This window comes from Tupaia chinensis, unplaced genomic scaffold, assembly GCF_000334495.1.
Source record: "Tupaia chinensis unplaced genomic scaffold, TupChi_1.0 Scaffold000492_1, whole genome shotgun sequence".
Classification (NCBI taxonomy): domain Eukaryota; kingdom Metazoa; phylum Chordata; class Mammalia; order Scandentia; family Tupaiidae; genus Tupaia; species Tupaia belangeri.
In genome coordinates, this window is record NW_006160004.1 from 1374194 (window position 1) to 1384598 (window position 10405).

Sequence of the window (10405 nt, forward strand, 5' to 3'; positions counted from 1 at the left end):
CGGGGGGAAGTGCTGGTGGGTCGGGGCTCATTGTGACCGCCCCGCGGCAGCGATCAGGGCTGGGGCCACCTGGGCACTGAGCATCCGCACCCGGCCCCAGACCAGCCAGCTTGACCCTTCGGCGCGCGCTTCCTGCCGGGAGAAGGCTGGCACCTGGGCGCCTCTGTCCACCTCCCCCGGTCCAGCCTGCCGGGGAAGGTGGATGAATGGCCAAGCGCGGCAGCCTGGCAGTGGGCGTCCTGCCTGCGGCTCCAGGGGCCCAGATGAAGAACTGCCCTACAGTCTGAAAGCGTGTGTGTCCATGACCCAGAGGACTTGGGTGCGGGTTGCCAACGGCACTAGCTCGTGCCTGGACATTTGCGTGCCTGGAGCCCGGAGCGGGTGGCCAGAGGGGAGTGCTGGCCCCTCCACAGAGCACGTCGCGGTGGCCCCTATATTGTTCAAACGCTCAGGCGGCCAGCCTGTGATGAGGAATTCTGGTGGCTTGTTTGCAAAAGGAAGGACAAGAAGGAGGCCTGAGGTGGGCTTGGTGGGCAGAGGTCAGCTAGGGCTCGGCTTGAGACGGTGCAGTCCTCCATGCAGTAGGTGCGGTAGTCCTGGGCGGAGGTAAGGAGCACACTGCCGCCAGGCATGCGCTTGCCCAGCTCCCGGCAACCCGGAGCCACCCAAATAATGGAACATCACAAAGGCAACAAAGCCGACCTGCAAGCAGTTTGGGAACCCTAGAGGGAGGGGAGGGTTGTTGACCTAACCTGGGAGGTCTGGGAAGGTCCTCCAGGAAGTGTGGTTGGAGTCGCCTCCCTTGCAGTGGGGGCGGGGCTGCAGTGCGGTGGGCAGAGTTTAAAGGACTTGGGGCAGGGAGTGAGGGCTGCTGCCCCTGCGGGAAATGAAGGGAGAACCTGGTGGGCCAAGTGAAAGGGCTGTCTAGGAAGTCACCAGGCCTTGCTCAAGACCTCCCATCTTTACTGAGGTTCCTGAAGAAGGGTGGCCTGCTCCCTCCTCCCTGCCGGGGATAGGAGGTTAGGGTTAGAATGAAACTCAGGCAAAAACCTAAAAAAGAAAGAAAAAAAAGAGTGAAACTGGAGACCCGTGCTAAGTGAGGAGCTCCTCAGCACAAGATTTAAGGGGCATCCTGATGGGCCTGAACGCCTGCCTGGAGACTAGAGCTTAATACCTCAGTATCTGTTTTTTTATAATAACCTGTGAGCACGCTGGGCCGTGGTCTCAGCTTCAGTCTCTGGTCTGGTTCTTGGCTTAGGTGTTTGTTTGGTCCCCCACAATCCCCCTCTCATTTATACCCCCAAGCAAGCCTTCTAACAAACCGTGCTATTTCCGGAACACCACTGTCCACTCCACCTGAGGTCTTTACCCTAATTGTAGGGGTACATTTGGCCACACCGGTACTATACCTGCAGACATTGATGTGGCCTTCTTTCTAATAGCTTGGCATCGTTATAAGCCCTTTACAATGTATTTAGCTTAGTTATAAGGAAACTGAGGCAGACAGGTTGGATAGCTCGCCAGCATTCCCTAAGGGGCAGAACTGGATGAATACTGGCTGCCTGGCTCACAGTGCTCGGTTCTGAGTTGGATACAGGGACTTTGGGGACCTTCAGCGCAGAGTGTCAATTCCCTTTTTCCTCCCTCTGTCAGTCCTCCCTGATGGCTAGAATATTCAAAGCAAGTGGAGAAACCGAAAAGGAAGTTGAGAAAGGGGGCCTGTTTCCCGGTCAGGCTCCAGCTGTCCCTAACTTGGAGCTCAGTGCCTGCCTGCTGTCTCCCTGTGCTCTCTGTGGCCCCCCTCCTGCATTAGGACTTCAACCAGGGTGGCTAGATCTCCTTGATGGGACAGTGACAGGGGCACCGATGACAAATGTGCTGTGAGGGATGAGGCCTAGACAGGTACAGTGCATTATCTTGTATGCACGTGCTGCCCCCTGCTTGGGTCCAACCTGGTGGTGGTTGGGTGGGGGATACTTAGAGGTCGTGTAAACCAGGAGACCAAGATAACAACTCTCTTTTCCACCTAAGCCAATGGCAGGAGTCTCTGTAAAAATGTGAGATCATTGTTGTAGTCCCAATTACCACATTATATTCTGGGAGTAGAGCCCAGGAATCTTTACTTTTTGGTATGCCCTCCAGAAAATTCTGGGTTGGGGAACCGCTGATCACACATAAGCCTTGGGCATTGGGGCAGAAAAGAAAGGTGAGTAGCTGGTCAGTTGTGATCCCTGGAAAATTAGACTGACCTGCTGGTGGAAAGGGTAATTAGAGGAGCCTCAAGGTCCAGAGCCTACCAACAGGAGTCAGCCAGCCAAGGCCTTGGAGGCCTGGGACGCTAACATTCTGTCTGTAGGTGTTCTTCAGCCTTCCGTCTGGCCACAGCCTCTGTCCACTGTTGCGGGCCTCTCCTTAATTTCTAGGCACCTGTCAGGGACCTCCAGTACTGGGGCTGCCCTGGAGGAGTTGGGTGGCCTCAGAGCAGTGGTCTTCATGGGACTGGCCTTTGTGAGGCCTTCCGGCCTTGGAAGCCCTGACTCACAACCCCCAGGAGTAGTGGGGTTGGGCATGAGGAAAGAGCACTCATGATGCCTCTGGCGCCACTGGTCACCCAGCCCCAGCTATCGTGGGCTTCTGGGGTAGGCTCAAGGTCCAGTGGGTCAGTCACACAGGGATTGATGCCTTGTGGGGTAGCCCAGAGTAAAGCATTGAGGCAGAAGAAGGCAGAGCCCAACCTGAGACTTTGTCTCCCCTGATCACCGAGCAGTGGTCAGGAGAGAACTGGAACCCGTGAAAGACGCTATGGTCAGCAGTAGCAGGGTCAGGCGCGGGAGCAGGCTGGTGTTCTGGTGGGGTGTGGTCGGATACCTGCATTGAACAGTGGGGTTTAGAGGGCAGGTGAGTCACAGAAAGCAAGTCAAGGAAGCAGGAGAGGGCTTGGGCACTGTGTGTGCGTGCGGGCATAGGCTGTCAGCCATTGGGGCAGTGGGCTGAAGGGCAGTGTGCAGAGTGTGATGAGGAAGCGTGAGGGTTTGAAAGGCACCAGTTTGTGATGCAGTGGCTGTAGTCTGAGGTTATGCAAGGGCAGGTCAGACAAGCAGGACCGAGAAGAAGGCCGCGATGACAGGCAGATATTCCTTAGAAAAGTGCTTTCAAGTGAGAGCTGAACTGGCAGATGAAGCTCAGTCAGCCTATCTTACTGCATGTTTGCATGTGGTTCAAGACCCAGGCCAGGTTTTTTTGTGGCCACTGCTTTCCCAGAGGCTGTCCTTGCAGAATGCTGTCCCTACCTCATCACAGTACAGCCTTGGAGTCAGCCCATGATCTAAACCCAGAGAGACTGTGTTCTAGGGGCGACGGTTTGGGATTTATTTATGAAATTCTGACTACAGAGAATTCAGTAACAGTTTCGAACTACTGGCGACAAGAAATTTATAACAATTTCGGAGCAACTTAAAGGGTCATCACATCTGGTCTGGCAGGTAAAGCCCAGTACTGTTCTAGAGCAGGAAATAGGATCTTCCAGTCTTGAATGGAAAGTTTTTTGGTTTGAGGAATTCAGTACTCTCCAAGGTAGCCCCAGTCCATATCTGAGCTTTCTAATTGCTGGAAACTTGGTGCCCATGTGGCAAGTCCATGTCTGCCTTTGTGATAACCCTGCTCACTGATCTGGTAGCGACCTTTGGATTTGCCTTTTCTTATGTAGCAGGCCTGTGCATATTGGAAAGTAAACCTCATCTCATTTTGGACTGAGCACTGTGCCGGGGAGCTGACTCAAGCTCTCACTTAATCCTCACAGCAGCTCTACTTCTTTATTACCTTCAATGCGCAGAGTGACTTGGGCGAATTCTGTAAACTTCAGTCAGTGGCCCGTGCATGGTCTGGAATGGCCTACAGATGGCTTCCACCTGCTTGTCATGCTAGATGTACCCTTAGCTCTGGGCACAGATGCTACCGGGTCCTCAGTACCCATCCAGACATGGACTCACCACACTGGCACCAAGTTTCCAGCAATTAGAAAACTCCAATATGGGTTGGGGCTACCTTGGAAAGTATTGGATTCCTCGAACCTAAAAGCATTCCATTCAAGACTCATTTTTCCTATTTTAGAACAGAACTGGGCTTTGCCTGACAGGCTAGACATGATGACCCTTTAAAATTTCTCCGAACTTATTATGAATGCATTGTCACCAGTGGACTCAAAAATGTCGCTGAATTCTCTGTGGTCAGAATTTCAGAAACAAATCCCAAACCTATCACCCCTAGTGAGGACACCCATTGTCCTTGACTTAAGAGGCTGGTGTGCAGGTGTAGGCTTCCTGCCTCCCTGTTAAGTTCCATTTTACTAATTTGGTCTCAGGCACGCAAAAGTATTTTTTAAAATAATTATTTATTAATTTTATTTCTTCATTCATTTTATTTTAATTTGACCAGAGAGAGACACAGAGAGCAAGGGAGAGAGAGGGAAAGTGAGAAAGCAAGCAACCAGGTCTGGGACTCGAACCGTGGTCGGCCATGTGGGGGAGTGTCCAGTGCTTTAACCACCATATCACCTGCTGACCCCAGCAAAAAGTATTTGAGTGCTTTCTTCATATGTTACAAACCTAGATTTTACAAAGAAGAGGACCACAAAGGATTCCAAAGGACAGCCTTTCCTTTCATACCCAATTTCAGAGCAGGGCCTTTCTTCCCTCCTGACATAGATAGGATTTCACAGCATCATCCTGCTCTGTGCTGGCTGGGCAGGTGACTCATGGCTGGCTCAGCTCTCTGAAAGGACAGCCCAGAATGGACTGAAACAGTGCGAGGACAGCGAAGTCTGTGTGACACTCAGGCGCACAGTACTCTAGATGTGGGAGGAGGAGGTGACTGTCCATGAGGAGGATGAGTCTCCGTCCACATGTGCTCGGCAGCTGTGTAAAGGAAGTTTCCCCAGTGCCTCACTGTGGCTGGCTTCTGGAATCAAGAACAATCATCCGTGTCTCTTAAATGACAGGAAAGAACTATTTTAATTTGACCAGAGAGAGACACAGAGAGCAAGGGAGAGAGAGGGAAAGTGAGAAAGCAAGCAACCAGGTCTGGGACTCGAACCGTGGTCGGCCATGTGGGGGAGTGTCCAGTGCTTTAACCACCATATCACCTGCTGACCCCAGCAAAAAGTATTTGAGTGCTTTCTTCATATGTTACAAACCTAGATTTTACAAAGAAGAGGACCACAAAGGATTCCAAAGGACAGCCTTTCCTTTCATACCCAATTTCAGAGCAGGGCCTTTCTTCCCTCCTGACATAGATAGGATTTCACAGCATCATCCTGCTCTGTGCTGGCTGGGCAGGTGACTCATGGCTGGCTCAGCTCTCTGAAAGGACAGCCCAGAATGGACTGAAACAGTGCGAGGACAGCGAAGTCTGTGTGACACTCAGGCGCACAGTACTCTAGATGTGGGAGGAGGAGGTGACTGTCCATGAGGAGGATGAGTCTCCGTCCACATGTGCTCGGCAGCTGTGTAAAGGAAGTTTCCCCAGTGCCTCACTGTGGCTGGCTTCTGGAATCAAGAACAATCATCCGTGTCTCTTAAATGACAGGAAAGAACACCCGCTAACGGCGTTGTCTCTGCTCTCTGAGTTACATCTCTCTCCTTTCAGAAGCCAGTTAATAAGATTCGTAATCTTTTGTGGGCATGGAGAGGCCTGTTGTGAAGAGGAGCTGGATCAAATGTGATTTCCCCAGCCTTAGTTTGGACAGCCTTCCCTTTCATACCCAATTCCAGAGCAGGGCCTTTCTTCCTGTCTTCCTTTCTTTTGGGCTAGAGGAAATCATGGGCAGCATGACTCTCACCTATTCCAAAGCCTGCCATTGCTTACCTGGGCACACCTACTATCTTTAGCTCTGGTGTTCTGTAGGTAGTGGGATTGCTGGATGAGATAGGCTTCTCCTGTGGTTGCTTCTGAGTCCTGTGGCTTTCATTGGACAGTTCACAGTGGCGGCTCCTGGTGTCCCTTCCTTTCCCGCTTTCTTGTCTCCCTCACTGTTAGAGATCTTGAATGACCAGCCGGTGTGGATTCTGAATACTGATTCATCACGCCTTTCAGAGGGTTCCTAAGCTGGGAGAGCCGCCAGTGGGATCAAATTTTCATTTCCTGAAACTTCAACCGAACCTATAACTGGTAAGATAGCTCAGAGCAGTGAGGAGTAGCTGCCATTGAGAGTAGAGAAACCAGAGGAGCGAGAATGTGTTTGCTTAGGCAGGACTCCTCTGAAAGTAGTCTCAGGAAGGTGCCGAGTTTTTTCCTGCTTATTAGACAAGAGCACAGAACTTATTGTGTTGATGTCAAACCTTAGAATCCTCTCTTCACATACAGAGTCAACGTAAGAAAAGGTCTATTCATATGTGCAACCATTCCAACTGAAAATGTTGAACTGTTATCTGAATGTACGAAATGATGAACCTCCTCTTCCCTGTGTACCTGTCAATTTCCTCTCTGCATACCTAGAGAGGTTTTGGCTTTAGTTTTTAACCTGAAAAAATGCTTGACGCTATCAATATGACCTGATTCTTACATTTTTATCTGTACATGAAAAGTAAATAAATGACTTGGTGCATTTTTATCATGACCTGTTTCTCCAGATCAGAAAGCCATAGTCATAGCTTTATTTATAGCAGATTGTTGGTTTTAGGTTTCATTTATTTATTTAGTTTAGTTTAGTGATTCAGCTACTACTTTTGCTTAGGAGACGGAAGAGCAGAGGTAAGTAGAGCTGCCTCTGCCACATTCAGCTGCTCCGAACTCCGACTGTGAATCTACTTCCTGTAGGTAGCTTGAGAGTACTTACCAAGTGCATATCTGCAGATGCCACAAAACAGTCCTCCACCCCCTCAGCAGGTTGTTAGACATTTAACAGCTTTGCAATTATTTCTGTTTCATGGAGGTTTGTGGAGTATTTACTGTATGCTAGGCACAGAGCATTTCAGTAGTAATTACTCATTTAATGCCCCATAGGCCTGGAAGATGGCCTAGAAGGCTCAGGAACCTGATAGTTTGGCCTGTCATCTACATTTGCAGATGAGGAGACTGGAGCACAGACACGGGGACTTGCCCTAGGTCACAGCTGGTAAGTGACTGAGCCTGGGTTTGAACTCAGAGTCAGGCCCAGAGGTCGTGGGCCTAACTATGCTCTTTGCTGCCTGCCACTGTTTGAGTGCCCACTGTGTGCCAGACTCTCTACAGACTGAAAACATCCAGAGTCTAATCTGGCTAGATTCAAGGCCCAGAGCCTTCTCCTACTCCTGTTCCCACCTGTTCCAGTCCCCAGCATGGCCTGGTGAACAGGTGAACTCAAAGATCATTTCTGGAAATAATCTCTGGTCATTTTAAGGCAAGAGGGGAGGGATGGAGAAAAGTTCTTCATTTGTTCATGAGGGGGTGTTAAAGAAAAAGTTATTCAATAGCAACTGTTAAAGCACAGAGGGCACATTGTTCAGGAGTATCGCAATGGGGACAATGACTACAGCACTGTGATTTTTTAAAATAATATATTTTATTTTCTTTTAATTTCTTTTATACGTTCAATCACTATACATCTCTTAGCTTGTAAAGTGAATTTTCCAACATGAATACATTTCCCACCCGTCCAGTTGGGGATACTATACACGTTAACAGATAATAATCCATTTCTGTGTCATATAAATATCTTGCCTCTCTATTTTTCTCCTTAATGTCTTTCCTCACACTCCCCTCCTCCTTCTGCCCTCTTCCCACACTGTATCCAGTATCTATAACCATTTTCCATATTTCTATATCCTCTAATTTTTCAGTTTCATTCATAGAGTATGGACAGTTAGTATATATATTAAATGGAGACATAATTTCATAGCTTGGCTTGCTTCACTCAGCAGTAAATAATCCATATTCATCCACTTCCTTTTTTTAACTTTTTAAAATATATTACTAGTATTATTAATTAATATTTGTACATTCAATCATTATACATCATTTAGATTATAAGGAGATTTTTTTTTTTTTTTTGGAGAGGTTTTTGCTATAGGGAGCGTGCACTCACCAGAAAGACAGAGAGAAAGCAAGAAATCCCCTCCCAGGAGGGATGGCCATGCCATATTCCCCTCTCCTCCATTCTCCTCTTGGGATTTTGGGCATGCACACACATGTGCCTGGCATGAGTTTAAGCCACCAGATCCAGGATTTGAACTGCAGTTGACTACATGGGAGTCCCAGGACATAGCCATTATCCCAACTGCTGGTCCCAGATTGTAAAGAGATTTTACCCAACATTATATATGCCACACACCAGGTGAGTTGAGAATACTGTCCATGACATCATCAACAGGCAACAAACCATATCTGTATCCCACAAATGTCTTACTTCTCCATTTTTCCCCAAATTTCTCTTCCTACACGCTACTCCTCTCCCACTTTCCTTCCACTTTGTCTCCAGTGTCCATAACAGCTTCAATGCTTTTATGTCCTCCAGTTTTTCAGTCTCTACCATAGAGTGTAGACAGTCAGTATATGTTAAGTAGAGACATACAATGTCTCTGTTTCATAGCCTGACTTGCTTCACTCAACAATAAATCTTCCACTATCTGTCTTCTTTCTACCAAATGCCAGGGTCTTACTATTTTTTTTTATAGCTGAGTCATATTCCATGGAATATCGCAATGTGATTTTTGCAGAGAAGAGAGGATGGGCCCAACTCCAAATACAACATGGATAAGTGGGAGTTTACAGCTAAGAAACAAGTGGGATCTGTGGATGGAAAAGCACTGAATGGAAACATCAAGAGCAGGGGATTCTGGCTAACTTGCCTGAACAGGGTCCTTGCTGAAGACAGGCCAGTGATCAGACTGCTTCTGGGGGAGATGAAGGATAAGGAACCTGAGCAGATAGACAGTGACCAGGTATCAATGCTGAGGGGCTCCTTGCTGAACTGACTGAGCAGGGTTTTTTGCTGAAACTATATTTTACGAGAAAGTACACAGATCTCCTGGAATGTTCAGAAGCCTGATAAATTTAGGCCAAGTAAAGAATGTTTGTCAGCAGGGAACAGTGACAAAATGGGGACTCTAAAGCATTTCATGTTGATGGTATCTCTAGGTATTATGGTTGACTGTTCACGAATAGTGGCCTACAAAACAACCCATAGCTGTGTTTTTCATTACGGCCGATCTTAGAAATGATCAAAATAGTTGGCTCTGAATATCTTTCCTTTTTTTGGATTGAAGTTGTAAGTGGAATGGGTAAGACTAGTTTATAAAATCTTTTACATATACATTTATTGAAAATTGGGAGAGGGAGGTTTCAGGACATGAACCAAGGACCTTCCCATGCCGGGAAGGCCCAGCCATGTTACCACTGTCCCACCATCTGGGCCTTCATGGCATGGGAAGGTCCTTGGTTCATGTCCTGAAACCTCCCTGTATACCCTGGGCATGTGCATGCATGCTGGGCTGTCTGAAGCTAAGAGTGGATTATAGTGTATGGATCCTGTTGGGGACCTCTTGCCTCTCTCATGAAATAAATAAATAAACTTTTTAAAAAATTGGGTGTTCTCATATGGTTTAATTTAAAAAGTTAGGTGTGATCACATCTAGGATTAAGTTCCAGACCTAGACCACCTGCTCCATGGCTGGTGGCTGTACACCTGCACTTGTGGGTGTTCTGCAGGGTAAGGATCTGCTTGCACCTGCTGTTTCTGGGTGCCTGGCACTGAAGTGCTCCTTCCACACCCTCTCATTGAATCCTCAACAAGACAGTGCTGATTACTAAGTCCATGTTTCAGAGGAGGAGCCTGAGACTCCAGCAAGGCTGTTACTTGCCGAATGATGCCTCCAGAAGGGGCATTGCCAGTAGTGGGCCTGATGTATTTGCTTCCAGGGCTGCCCTTAACTTCTGCTGAACTCAATGGGTGTAGAAGTCACCTTGGTGGTTCTGGCTGTGATTTTCTTTTTGGTTGGTGTAGCATGAGGGGAAATCACTGCTGCTGGTGAGAGATGTGTGAAGGGCAGCAGGACTCAGGATGCAGCCCAACAGCAGATGAACCTCTGGGTGCTGTGAGTCCCAGCACTCCCTGCGACCCTTTTCGACATCCGAGTCCTTAAGGCTGTCCCTCCTTCCCAGCTAGGATTTCCTGTCCACAGTCCTTAAAGTTGCACCTGATTCCCCTTACCCTGGGACAAGTCTGGATCTCACCTGAGGATGCTGACTCTGTGAGCTCCTTTACTGTAAACTCAGGATACATAGGGTGTTCCAAAAGACCATAGAAAACGCATATTATGAAAAAACTTCATGGATTCTAACATTTCTTTGCATCAAAATAAACTTGTATTTTAATTTTTTGTCCCTTTGTGCAAGTGAATCCCACACTGCTTCAATATGAAGAAGTGTAGGG

General features: G+C 48.1%; 1 protein-coding gene across 1 annotated transcript in view; it reads left to right on the forward strand.

The window, feature by feature from the left end:
* The window catches only part of TMPRSS2 (transmembrane serine protease 2), a 39056-nt gene that overhangs the window by 5746 nt on the left and 22905 nt on the right, over positions 1 to 10405 (forward strand). The gene's annotated exons all lie outside the window — the stretch shown is intronic.